The following is a 12,278-nucleotide window of genomic DNA, read 5'->3' on the forward strand; positions in this document are numbered from 1 at the left end:
TGCTGCCTCCATTCCCCTCCTCACATCATGTCACTGCCCCTGTCACATGCAGCTCTGTCCTTACTAACACATCACTCATCTCCTGATATACTCTGTGCTGCTGGGAGACCCTGCTCCTTCCACTATATACCCGCAACACATTTGACACCTCTATAAAATTGACACTATGCTACAACAGTAATTACACTGAATAACAAAACGCTTAGTTGGGGTAGGAACCCTTCCTACTTCAACGCACAATCCTGGGGGAAAGGAAGCGGGAATCAATAAGACTGAACTGTTGTAAAGAAGCTTCGCTGAGCACATTGAAGCTGGGAAACCAACCCAATAAAAGAAGCTACAAATATTGCAAGATGTGTGAGTGTGTGTGAGTGTGTGTGTGTGTGTGTGTGTGTGTGTGTGTGTGAGTGTGTGTGTGTGTGTGTGTGTGTGTGTGTGTGTGTAAGTGTGTGTGTGTGTGTACGAGCAAGACTGTCTCGTGGGGGATGAAATACAGATCTGTACTTCATGTATCAACAAGGCCAGCACATGACTAAACTCGGGCTGCTTTAATCCAATCCACGGACACAGCGCGCCACAGCTGATCAGTTCTCTCTCCTGTTACAGCAGCAGGGAGGAAGTGAGGGAGACTTAGCTGAGTAACTCACTCTGTCAACCTCTACCAGTTACATGACTAGTCAGGGTGTCAGAGATTTACAGGAAAACCATAGACGAAAAGCGAAATTGCAATAAACAGAAATAAACTGTAACTTTGCAAGTCACGTCCTTAAAAAAAGTAATTGTCTAAATTATATTTGAAGGGACTAGAAGTTGCAACATGAAAACCTGCTGGTGCCATAGGAACACTTACCTGGGGAGCCGAGAGTATAGCGCGGTACTGTTACATGCCAGCTGCTGCTGGGAGCAGTAGTACCACAGTCACAGGTTTGCAGCCTTGCTCAGCTCACCAACTCTGCAGACACACTGTCAGTCAGCTCACAGCTTCTCCAACACATCTGTCCTAATATCCAGGGACTCTCCTTTCCTGAGGTACAACCGCCCCCCCCCCTCCCCCCCTACACCCATTTACACTTCTGCTGGGAGACGCTGCTCCTTTCACTATATAACTCTCAGTCTGTGGCTTCCTGCTGCCTCCATTCCCCTCCTCACATCATGTTACTGCCCCTGTCACATGCAGCCCTGTCCTCACTAACACATCACTCATCTCCTGATATACTCTGTGCTGCTGGGGGACCCTGCTCCTTCCACTATATAACTCTCAGTCTGTGGCTTCCTGCTGCCTCCATTCCCCTCCTCACATCATGTTACTGCCCCGATCACATGCAGCCCTGTCCTCACTAACACATCACTCATCTCCTGATATACTCTGTGCTACTAGGGGACCCTGCTCCTTCCACGATATAACTCTCAGTCTGTGACTTCCTGCTGCCTCCATTCCCCTTCTCACATCATGTCACTGCCCCTGTCACATGCAGCCCTGTCCTCACTAACACATCACTCATCTCCTGATATACTCTCTGCTGCTGGGGGACCCTGCTCCTTCCACTATATAACTCTCAGTCTGTGGCTTCCTGCTGCCTCCATTCCCCTCCTCACATCATGTTACTGCCCCTGTCACATGCAGCCCTGTCCTCACTAACTCAGTTATTTCTACTCGTTGCTGCTGTAAATATTCCTGTGATCTGATTGGCTACAGGTTGTTTTATCCTCACACACTTAAAAACTGGGTAGCCTCTACACAGTACATGTAGATACAATTCAAGTTCTATGGGAACGTACATGTGTGGAGGGGAATGAAGGCAGACTGAGAAATATATAGTGGAGGGAGCAGGGTCCTCCAAAAACGAATTGACAGAGTAGTGATAGTGAGTCTCCCGCCATACTGATACTGGAAGATTTTGTTGCCAAACGCATCCCTACATCAAACAAACTTCATTCATCCTTTTTTTTTCCTTGTTTAGCAGTGCACTGGCTTTTGAGAAGTAAATGATTGACAAATAAGTTTATTATATTATTCTGCCATATCCACAGATGAACACAGGTCATTAAATATTATAAATTTTTTATATATATATATATATATATATATATATATATATATATATATATATATATATATATATAAAGAAATGGGGGATTTTTTACAGAAAAAGGAAGTTTGTGGTGGCACATATACCATGGCAATCATAATTCCCTTACTGTTTGCATGGGGTTCTGTCACCAGAGGAGCTACCGATACTCTCCACCAGAGCGCTCTGACGCAGGCGGTAGCACGGCGGTAGCCTTTGATAGATAAAGAGAAGCCCTTTCTCCAGCAGAAACACACATTTATCTTGCAAGAGATGGGGCTTGTCTATGGTTAATAAACAAGCCCCATTGACTTATATCTGACCTCGGGATTAAATCTCAGAAATTGGGGCACAGAAAGCAGATCTCCAAGAACATGACCTAGATTAGTGGTTGCGAAACCCGTTTTCTGGGGCTGCCACTCACACCACAGCTTTGGGAAAACAAATGAATTTGACATCAAATCCCTTTCATATGTAAATTATACGCCTGCATCTCTGCCTTGTGTCCGAGGAGTCACAATGGGTGTGGGGGCTGGAAGAGGAGAGTTTAGACAGTCTGGATCTTGTTATGCAGGGACTCTGCTTTATTTTATGAGCTGCCTTGAAACTGACAGTGAAAATAAGGACCTTAAAATACAGCCATGTATACTGTGGCTGTCTGGGCTTTTACCGCTGTACTGCATCCTAGCCCATCTAATAGAAAAGGTTAGCAGAAGGGACATGAAAGGATCTTAATTTCAGGCGGCGGAAGCTTAGAACCATTTACAGGGCATTCAAACATAAAAAACATACGTTGCTATTCATATATCTATTAATGTGGGCAGGATACTCTATCCTATACTGAGGAGCTTCAACAAGAGCTAAACAGTTTGATTCATTAAGGAAAGTTAAGCAACAAATTGAGCAAGTTTTCTTACTCAAGTTTTCTGGACAAAACCATGTTACAGTGCAAGGGGTGCAAATTAGTTTATTATTTTGCACAAAAGGAAAATACTGTCTGTTTTTGAATGTAGCACACAAATACTTGATAGCTTATTTGTACACTGACATTTAAAGTTGAGCTAGAACATGCCCAACCCCAGCTTGAATCTGCCATCACATTTTAAATATATCTTCCCCTCCAATTCAACATGACTTTGCCTTACTTACTTAGTTTTGCTTGACTTTCCTTAATGAATCAGGCCCTTAAGAGAAGTAAAGCAAAAAAAAATTAGTAACTTTGCACCCTGGCAAAAACCATGTTGCATTGGAGAGGGAGGTAAATATAAAATGTGATGGCAGATTTATAGTTGTACTAGGCATGTCCTAGATCAACTTTAAATGTCAGTGTACAAATAAGCTATCAAGTATCTCATAGTTGCCTACTCTCCCGGAATGTCCGGGAGACTCCCGAATTTTTAGGAGTTCTCCTGGACTCCCGAGAGAGCAGGCAAAAATCCCGGATCCAGCTTTTGTGCGTTGTTGAAGATGGCGGGGGGGCGGGGCTAAATGTGGCATTGTGGCCCCGCCCCCTGCTGCGACTGGCTAAAATTGGCTTCGATTGACAGGGGCAGAGCCTAAAGGTGCACCGCGTGTGGCCACGCCCCCCTCGACGGACCCACCCTCCCGGAAAGCTGCCTGCAAAAGTAGGCTAGTATGGTATCTGTGTGCTACATAAAAAAACAGCCAGCATTTTCCTTATGTGCAAAACAATAAACTACTTTGCACCCCTTGTATTGTAACATGGTTTGTCCAGGAGAAAACTAATTTTTTTTGCCTTACTTTCCTTAATGAATCAGGCCCATTGTTGTGCCATCCTTAGGTGGCATATTTGTTTGTTAAGAGAGTTGCTTCATTCAAAATAGATAATACCCTGATCTGATATGAGTTAAATAAAAAGTGTCTAAAGTTGGCCACAGACGATACAATCCGTCAGTGTATTTGGGCAAATTGGACGATACCTGCGCCGCTGGATCCCCCACGCACACAAGTCAATAGCTCCCATCTTCTGTCAGCTCTATGTCTGATCAGGGGCAAACGCAGGATTTGTAGAGGGGGGTTTCCACACCACGCCACCAGTGGGCGTGACCAGCATGCATGGGGGCGTGGCTATAATTTTAGACAGTGCTTGGCTGCTCTCCAACTCTTCCTATCCCCATAATATACATGGGCCATGCTGCGTGCACTACTGTTAGGTGCACGCAGCTCTCCCTTTTCAAGCAGAGCCTTGTGAAGCGGGGGCAGGGTCCAGTGACCTCAATTATACAGTGCCCCAGGCTAGGAGGGGGGTTTCCGGGCACTATGAAACCACCCTCGGTTTTCCTATGCCAATAATGTTCCAATGGGTTCCAATCAGATTAGGCACGGGGGTTGTTTTAGGACCACACAAGATGTATTATTGCAAACCTCGCAAATGTCATGATGTGTCCCATGGGATGGAAAGTTTGGAGGTTTGTCCCCCTCGAAAGCGCTGGGCACGCCCTGTGCCCATGCCCCCTAATCATGTACACAAGAGAAGGCGACGTAGAAGTTATGGCTATTGCCTGAGGTATCACTGCAGATATTAGTGCGGCCAACATTAGAACATTTAGAGTATGGAACTAAATACTGCAAGAGGTTGGCATTATACAGTGAACACAGTTCCACCAATGAGTCTTTTATTATTGAAATTACACAGTACCACTACTCTTGTTCTGTACAGTATGCAATTTCTAGTATCTGTTCTTCGTCTGTATGTATGGACAAGTACACGGTACCACTTCTCTTATCCTGTATGTTAGGTGTAATTTCTAGTATTTGTACTTAGTTGTTGTTTTATGCTAGATCATCAATTTTTTAAAATTTTTGTGACTTTACATCCTGATATCCGCCGTATATTGGTAGCTAGAAACAGAGCAGGGAATGTTACAGTGATGATGCCCGATTGATTTGCTCATATTAATTGCAGCTTGGGAAAGATGTTAATAGTTTAATCGATCTCAGCATTGAGTAAGTAGAGGCAAGACAAGTGCTTCATTCAGATGTGGTAAACGTGCCAGCTCAAACTTCTTTAATACATTTCTGGAGGAATTAATAAGGTTAAAACAAAAATCTTAAGCGAAACATAATTTTTATCAGGGTTAGTTTGGCTGTTAGTAATAAAGAAACATTGTAAATATTGTTAAAAAAAACAGTGTTGTACAATTTCACGTTACTTTTGCTCTTTAAATAGGGTCTCGTACGTGACAGCGCCAGTTGGACAAAAAGAAAGAAATACGATTTTTTTTTTAAGAAAATGACTTACACCTTTTAAGTTTTACTGAACATGTAGTAAGAAAACAAAATAAAGCAAAATTATTATTTACTTTATAAAGAGCGTATCAATTTTCTATAAGTTGTTAATTTAAAGAATAAGTCTATCTTATTTTCTTAATGTGTACAATAGACCTAAAGGGTTCCCGTAACCTAGAGGTGCTCAAATTCAGTCTTACCAGCAGTTCATGTTTTCAGGATTTCTTTAATCATACACAAGCATACTTACGAACTTTCTGGCATTGTCTTCCGGGAGCTGCCGTGGGGGAGGTGGGCGTGCGGGGGGCGTCATGTCATTTTGGACTCGCCCCCTGTGACGTAATGTGACGCGTCATTTTACAGTCGGGGGGCGGGGCCAAATGCCGCAATTCTCAGAGAATCCCGGTATTTTAGCCCGAATTCTGCAGATGCGGCATTTTTCGGACATCCCGGGAGAGTTGGCAAGTATGCACAAGTTATTTTTTTTTTCTGGGTCAAAAACTGTCCCACTTGTTTCTACAGGCGGAATTCCTGAAAACATGACCTGTGGGCTGCTCTCGAGGGCTGGATTTGAGCAATTCTGCCTTGGCCTATCTCTATTTGTTAGATACAGTCTCTAGCAGAGTTTATCTCACAGGTGCCTCTTATTGTAAGTTCCTAGATTTCAGGGGGTTGGGTGAATGCATTTGCCGTTTGCCAAACCCTAAACAGTGAATGTTCTGCTTGGCGTATAAACTATATACACTAGTGATCAGAAACTGCCGAGATCAGACATATGACATGATGGGATGGAAGTATATAAATGACATGACCCGTATAAAAGGAGTTTGTTTGTACTGACTTCCCCATTGGCACGCCACATACCTTTAAATTTTTAAATTGCGGCTGAGAGAGCCAATCAAAGTGAAAGAGGGGGTGGGGCCAACCAATCAGAATAACAGAGAGGCGACCTTTCATATGACTATAATTGTCTAAGTGAGAAAAGTCCTATCATCTCTGGTGCACACTGTGTTGTTTCCGGAGATAGGGATTCTTCCTATCTATTAAAGGGTTAACATCAGAGACAGCACTGCTATTGCTGGAGGTAAGCCCCGCTGGCGAGAAAGCCCCGCCGGCTTTCTCCTGCAATAGCTTACAAAGCATGGCGAAGCCTATTTAACAAGGACCGCGGTGTTATATGTAACGCCACAAGTCTTTATCTGCTATCACCATCTCAAGATATTCAACAGAAGAATACTTTATTATTTAATTAAAGCTTTTTATCAATTGGGAAATCTTTTCAAAAAATGCTTTTCTATTTTTATTTATTTTTAATTTCACTTTATTTAGCATTTTTTTTAAAAAAGAAACACTACAACTAACAAAACATGTATAGAAAAAAAATACAAGTCGGAGAAAAGACTACATTCATACATAGCATCGCTGAATGACAAATAGCACGCAAAAAGCATGTATTGTAGAAAAATAACTGTAAGGTATTGTAGTGTGTGTGGGGGGGGGGGGGGGTGAAGCATAGTTGCCAACCTTTCCAGGTTGGTCTCCGAGAGTCTCATGGGAAGCAATGTAGGTGGTTGTGAGGGGGAGGGGCTCGGTGGATCACGTAATTTTGGCCCCACCCCCTGTGACATAATGACACATCATTTTACCACAAGGGACGGGCCAAGATGATGTGATGCGAGGAGAATCGCATCATGGAGACTCAAAATCTGCCTACTTCACTAGGAAGTGGGCCGATGTGGGAGAGTTGACAGCTCTCCCGGGAGTCCGGAAAACCAACCCGCAATTCCGAGAGAGTTTACCCCATTACTTTATGGGGTAAGGAATGGTTGGTAGAGGAGGGGCAGTAAAGAGGGGGGTGTTGGGGGGGGGGGGGGGATAGACACAATGGAAGATGAGATAAGTGGGCTCAGGCGAGACTTGAAAGGGAGGTATTGACCTAAACTATGGGTCCCTAACTTTGAGAAAGGCGCTGACTGTGTTGTTCCGAAGGCTGGTGATGTACTCCATTTTGGAAATAAGCCAAATGTGATTTACAACTTCTGGAAAGGAAGGAGGGGCAGCAGGGTGGCTCAGTGCTTAGCACTTCTGCCTCACAGCGCTAGGGTCATGAGTTCAATTTCCGACCATGGCCTTATCTGTGTGGAGTTTGTATGTTCTCCCTGTGTTTGCGTGGGTTTCCTCCGGGTGCTCCGGTTTCCTCCCACACTCCAAAAACATACTGATAGGTTAATTGTCTGCTATCAAAATTGACCCTAGTCTGTGTCTGTGTGTATGTGTGTTAGGGAATTTAGACTGTAAGCTCCAAAGGGGCAGGGACTGATGTGAATGAGTTCTCTGTACAGCGCTTCGGAATTAGTGGCGCTATATAAATAAATGATGATGATGATGATGATGAGGGGGTTCCTCTTTTTCCAATAACGATTTGGAATTTTGCTGACTTGTTCACGTGCAGAACAGGGGCACAAAGGAGAAGGTTAAGGATGGTCAACCGAAGGGTGAGCCGAGTGATACTTACAATAAGGGACAGTGGTTCTTTCCAGAAGGGTACAATAGCTGCCCGTCTGACCGCATTCTTCTCAGCACGGCGGGGAGCAGCTCGGGTAGATATCATGCAGGAGCTCAGAGACACCATTTCGTGAGAATCTTATATGAATTTTCCTTAAACGCTATGCTGACTTTTTTAATTTATTTTAATACATTTTTTCCGGCGATGGTGATCCATAGCTGTGCGGCGGCCGTGGAAGGTATGCCCGCGGTCGCCGCACAGTTTTACAATTTAAAGTATATCTGCTTTATTAATCCTGTGGCGCCCTTCAGAGCCCGGCGCCCTAGGCAACTGCCTAACGTTGCCTAATGGGAGCGCCGGGCCTGATTACAGGGGCAAACACAGGATTTTTAAAAAATACATAGAGAGAGCTGCTGGGCATGCGGCCGCGCATTTCGTGGACGCTTCTTTGACAGCGCCGCGGCTGCTGTACAGTACAGTGCTACTGTGTAGGGGCAATGTTTAGCGCCCGTTCGTTCGCGGAGGGGAGGGGGGGTTTCTGGAGAACCAGAAACCCCCCCCTTCCCCTGCGTGCGCCCCTGAATTATGGCGATAGAAGGATTTTTTATAAGCGGAGATAAAAATAAAACATCCTTATCGCCAGTTTTTAATAAATAGGCCGGATAGAAAGCCGCTGAGATTTGTACAACTATCCAATGAACCAATTTCCAAGTGCAACAACATACAATCCAGGACCCTTGGCCTGAGTACAACCCCCGCTCCTCCGACCATCCACCACTCTCTTCTGCCGAGTCTCTTTGTAATAGCTTGTTTGATCTTTGCTCTGGGAGCCAGTTAGACAGATTACATCCAAACCAGGTTAAACTTGTCGGGCTCAGCAGGACGGCTCAACCTTAAGAGGCGCTTGAATACTGCCTGCTGCTGCTAGCGAGACAGACCCCGGGAATGAAAGGCCATCTGCAGCTTGTGTGACAAAGGGACCCTCAGACCATGATCCAAAGCAAACAGCTCAGCGAGGCTGACTCCGGCCACTGTTCCCGCTGCCGTTACAGCGCGGCTCAATGTGCCACTTCATAAACCAGGCGTTTAGCCGGTCAGAGCCAGTGACTGATGTAAGAGAGCAGATTCAGCATTCAGACCAGACATAGGGAACACGTCCGGCTGTGGCATTTAACCCGTGGCGAGGCCACAGGGATTAATTCTCTCTCAGTGTAGAGAATGTAATCTACATATCGGAGGTGGTCGGATTAAACCACGGACCAATCTTTTGGCCTGTCTAAACGTGTGTTTGTGTAACGATTTTTAAAATGATTATCCTTTATTCACGTTGACAATCAGGGAGACGTATAGTATCTAGGTGACAATATTGTTATGCTTCATTTATAAAGCTGGGTTCACACTACAGAAACTTTCTCCCAATGCGATATCGTTAACAATTTTGCCAATGACTGAAAGAAAAAAGTCCCGATCAGCATCATCATCATTTTTTTATATAGCGCCACTAATTCCGCAGCGCTGTACAGAAAACTCACTCACATCAGTCCCTGCCCCATTGAAGCTTACAGTCTAAATTCCCTAACACACACACACACACACAGATAGATACACAGACTAGGGTCAATTTGTTAGTAGCCAATTAACCTACCAGTATGTTTGTGGAGTGTGGGAGGAAACCGGAGCACCCGGAGGAAACCCACGCAAGTACAGGGAGAACATACAAACTCCTCACAGATTAGGCCATGGTCGGGAATTGAACTCATGACCCCGGTGTATTAAGGCAATGTACATAAACCGCGGCAATCCTTAGAATAAAGCATTTTTTCCCAAATTTTTGGAAAATATTTTTAAAACTTTGAATCTATTTTTTGCTATTTCATTTTTATCTTAATTAATGAGTGGGACTGAATTAATGCGTGAATCGACTAGCAGGCTTGTATCTCTTCAGACGTGCGCGGCGAAGCAATAAGTTAACTCGTAACACTCGGAGCGGTATCGCCCAGCTGCCGCAGCTAGACTTACATAATGGCGAGTTGGCTATCGCGGAGATATAAAATCAGCTCTATAAAAAGACCTGTAAATCAGCCCTATATATTAATAGACCTGTAAAACAGGCATTATATTAGCACTGTTGACTTAGTGCATTGGAATGTAGAATATGACCATGAGCCATTGAACATTTATTCTGTATTTATACTCCAGCCATCAGTTTTACTGGTAAATGAAGTGGAAATAGCTCCTTTTTATATATATATACACCGTTCCTTAATTGTGTCCATATGCCGCTAGCTAAGAGGTACAGACTTGTTACTTATGTGAGCAGAGTACAGCAGCTTTGTATTCACGCCGCGTTACTCTGTTCATGACCTGTGGATCGCTTTCTCAGCCCACTATGTACATTTGCCTTCCTGTACCTTCTGCTCGGATCTCCCAGCTGTTCACGCTCACTGAGCCAGTTGACAGCTTCAACAGCACCTGTTTAAGGAATGAGAAGAGGAGCCTCCCGGGGCATTGGAATGGGTGTAAGACGTTACAGAGTAGATGTTCTGTTCTAGCTGGGAAGTTCAGAGCCAGCGTTGATTATCTATCCTTTTAGCCAACTAATCGTTATTATAACGCATATAAGAGTTCACTCAATGGTCATCTTTTAAGTCTGACATATGGAATTGCGCAGAAAAAGTCGCCAATTGGCAACAATACATTTTTTTTTGTTCTTAATGTCAATTTAATATCATCTGCTTTGTCCATTTGTGTGAATTTTAGTATTGTAAAGTATTTTAGCTATGTACAGTAAGTCTCAGCTGGTGAGCTACCTGTGCGTGTCCCCCAATGTGATTATAATTGTATAGGTTTCTGCAAATCTTAAGTTTCCCTCCTTGGATAATTAAGGGTCTATTTATGAAACGGTGAAGAGCCTAAAGTTCGTAAAAAGTTTCTTTCACAGTTTTGTACCGTTTAACGAAGGCTTAATCCTGGAGGAATCAGAGATTTCACTGACCTTAACCTAATCTATTCCTCAACAGAATCTGAATCTATTCTTCAAATGAATCTGAATCGCTTCCTCAAGTGAATCTGTATCTATTCCTCAAGCCAAACTCAAAAGTTAACGTCATCTCAGCATGGCATTGCTCGCCCAATGGAATGCAGTCTTGCCAGAGGGGATCCTCTCCACTGCATGCTCCTCCCCTCCATAAGCCAGAATTACTGTACTGCGCATGCGTGACGAAACATTGGCGCATGCACAGTAAGTCAACTCTGTCAGGTCTATGGAACCTGTCCGTTTTGCATCGAACAAGAGTTTTGTTGCAATGAGGGATTTAACTATTTTACAACATTGGACTAAATAGCTAAGGGGTCTATATATAAATACGGTATATGATATGTTTAATAATTTGCTAGATACTCTCTTGTATATACCACCTAATTAATGCAGACTTTCCATTGTTTTGTTGGGCTAGACATATGCAAAATCTCTCTATGCCTGACCCCCACCCACTCATCATCTGCCTAACATGAGCCGTATGGAAAGCCATTCCTGCTACTGAGTTCAATCTCAATGATGCTAGGTTTGTGCACACACACAATCATCATCATCATCATCATCACCATTTATTTATATAGCGCCACTGATTCCGCAGCGCTGTACAGAGAACTCACTCACATCAGTCCCTGTCCCATTGGAGCTTATAGTCTAAATTCCCTAACATATACACACAGACAGACTAGGGTCAATTTTGATAGCAGCCAATTAACCTCCCAGTATGTTTTTGTAGTGTGGGAGGAAACCCACGCAAACACGGGGAGAACATTTTACATCTACTTAATCAAATGCAACATCCTACGTGACAGGTATCTACATCGCCTTCCAGGAAGCCGGCACACAGCATAGATGGCTTTATAACACCACCATAGACGTATTTCGTATTACAGACTTTATTAGATATGAGGGGAACCCCGGCATAGTCCATGGTCTGTGAGGTGTCACCTGCAAGAAATGAAATAAGCAAATTATGTAACGAATGACAGAAACTAAAACCCAATGATCTCTTGCCCAGTTCTGTGTAAGGCAGATATTCTATAACAATGGAGGAATCAGTAAATTATTATTACCTTTTATTTATATAGCGCCATTAATTCCGCAGCGCTGTACAGAGAATTCACTCGCATCAGTCCCTGCCCCATTGGGGCTTACAGTCTAAACATACACACACACACACACACAGACACACAGAGACAGACACACAGACTAGGGTCAATTTTGTTAGCAGCCAATTAACCTATCAGTATGTTTTTGGAGTGTGGGAGGAAACCGGAGCACCCGGAGGAAACCCACACAAACACGGGGAGAACATACAAACTCCACACAGATAAGGCCATGGTCGGGATTTGAACTCATGACCCCAGCGCTGTGAGGCAGAAGTGCTAACCACTGAGCCTCTGTGCTGCCCACAATCCCC

The 12,278-nt window shown here is 44.0% G+C and overlaps 1 protein-coding gene and 1 long non-coding RNA gene across 2 annotated transcripts in view; one reads left to right on the forward strand and one right to left on the reverse strand.

The window, feature by feature from the left end:
• Positions 1–12,278, forward strand: part of BCL9 (BCL9 transcription coactivator) — a 184,403-nt gene that overhangs the window by 45,140 nt on the left and 126,985 nt on the right. The gene's annotated exons all lie outside the window — the stretch shown is intronic.
• The window catches only part of LOC142139588 (uncharacterized), a 49,647-nt gene that overhangs the window by 6,214 nt on the left and 31,155 nt on the right, over positions 1–12,278 (reverse strand). The window contains exon 2 of the long non-coding RNA XR_012688234.1: positions 11,664–11,806. This is a non-coding gene — a long non-coding RNA (uncharacterized LOC142139588). The remainder of the gene's footprint in view (positions 1–11,663; positions 11,807–12,278) is intronic.

This window comes from Mixophyes fleayi, chromosome 2, assembly GCF_038048845.1.
Source record: "Mixophyes fleayi isolate aMixFle1 chromosome 2, aMixFle1.hap1, whole genome shotgun sequence".
In the NCBI taxonomy this organism is placed as follows: Eukaryota; Metazoa; Chordata; class Amphibia; order Anura; family Limnodynastidae; genus Mixophyes; species Mixophyes fleayi.